We start from the raw sequence: 2,331 nt of genomic DNA, 5'->3' as shown, positions 1-2,331 counted from the left end.
ACTCCTGGTCTTTTTACCAGTCAACCCACAAAGTCAAGAGAAATGATAAATTGATGATTTAAGTCATTCAGTTTTGTTGAAATGCATCAATTTAGATAAAATTCCTGGATTTTCAGTATAGTAACCAAATTATAAGAAGTTACCAGAGAAACTCTAGAAATAAACCAAACATTATGAATATATGCTTTGCAGATAGACCCACTCTTTTGTCTGATATATTAATGTGGCAAATGCCCGCTACAATATCTAATTTGGCTGTATATTTTTAAAGTCATTATATGGTAGTTTATCTTATTTCACTTTTTCCATATTTGTGATACAGTGTGTATATGAGGATGTGTAGGTGTGTATGTGATTTATTTTTAGTTAATTGAATGAAGATAAATATATGTTGGAAACATATACATATGTATACACACACATACATATACACCTATATATATATCATAGGTCTTTAAAATTAAAAGCTACATAAAATATCTTAAATAAAATCATAGAAATTTGCAATAGGAAAGATAATAGTTCTAATATATGCTAATCACTTTATTTCCAGTTGGGAAATTTCAAAGTGCAGAAGTTAAATTATTTACCCTAACTCATATAACTTCTACCCAGGAGAGACAAAAACACAATCCAGTTCACCAGAATGTAAGTTTTGACACTATTTTCTATGCTGTAATCTTAAGACAATTTCATAGCAAAATGGAAGAACATATTTTTATAACTAAACTTCAAGAGAATTCTATGCCACCAGTGAAATGCCTTACAGAGTTGAATGAAACACAAGACAAAGCGGGTGTGTGACAGATAAGGTTCAACATCTTGTCACTGAACCTGCTTCTACCACTAAGAGTTAATTTACTTGTTCTCAATTTATTTGACACTATAGCATATAAAAAATTAGTAACTTCTACATCATGCTAACATACTTGTTGAGTATTATCAAAAGAGAAAACTCACATAAACAGGCTAAGTAATTCAAAATGATCGACAAACTTAAGATTATGATCAAAACTTTTCCATCTGTGATTAATGAGAAAAGACTGAGGAGCCTCATTTTTTACCGTAGGGAACCACTATGTGAGACACACATGAATTTCAGTACTTGAGTCTCAGTCTGTAAGATTCAAAGGAAATCACATTTGCATGGACTATATATATATATATATATATATATATATATATATATATATATCTGAAGATTACATCTTCATTTACATGTAAAATATGTAAATAATCAACATCATTTTCCTATGGCTTAAGTCTTAAGAAATGCATTTCATATCTTAGAGAAAATTCAACCTGATAATAGGTAACTTTCAGGAATAAATTGCACATCTATCTTTCTATTGGTACGATTTTATTGTTTTTTTTTTACTTACCATTTAATACCTAGCTAAACAGTTAATTTAACTGTTAATGTGGTTAATGTGTGCTTTAATTTTTGTTTAATAGTAAATAGAACTTTATATACCAACCAACAAATACATTTGTTTTTGCTTTTTAGTTTAAATTTCATATGACATACAGTTTACCATTAACATACAACTTATATTTGCTTTCAAATTTTAAAAAATGTGTCTCATTTTAAAGCATCAGTTATAATGATTTCAAAATCAAATGGCTTCTCTGAGATGTATTTGAAAGAGCATTTGTATATGTATTTGTGTATGTACCTTGGGTTATTGTATGTATCAATGATTTTCAATGTTATCACAAAGCCGAAGAACTCAATGAAAATACTGAATACACACTTTTGGTTAAGAAATAATTATTTCTATACGATTTATTTGAAATTGTAAAATGTTAAAATGGTTGGACAAAAACTCAAAGAATTTAAGCCAAATATCTTTGTTTTATTAATCAAAAGAAGCTGTAACTTTTATTTCAATCATACCTGTCATCACAGAGTTAGACCATGTTTCCATCTCCTGTTTGGTTGACTATGTTCATGTATCGTAATTGGCTTCTAGTGCCCTGCTTTAACTATGACTTATGACCACCAGAATTCAGATTGAGGCTCAATCTCCAATGTGGTGGGAGCCCTGGGAAGTGAGACCTTTAAAAATTGGGGCATGGTGGACAGTGATTAAATCATGGTGATATCCAATAATAAAAGAAAATAAAGCATACATTAGTCACTTATTAACTGTCTAGGTATTAAATGGTAAGCTGAAAAAACAATAAAAATTTTACCATGTCTAAAATTGGTGTGAAAGTTATCCCTGAAAATTACCCATCACCAGCTTGAATGTTCTCTAAGATATGATTAATGCTTTTATCTCTTGGGAGTGAAATCTTGTTCCCTTGGAACTGGATTGGTCGCCATGA

Source organism: Sciurus carolinensis, chromosome 2, assembly GCF_902686445.1.
Source record: "Sciurus carolinensis chromosome 2, mSciCar1.2, whole genome shotgun sequence".
NCBI classification, from domain to species: domain Eukaryota; kingdom Metazoa; phylum Chordata; class Mammalia; order Rodentia; family Sciuridae; genus Sciurus; species Sciurus carolinensis.
Note: the sequence above shows the minus strand (reverse complement) of the source record.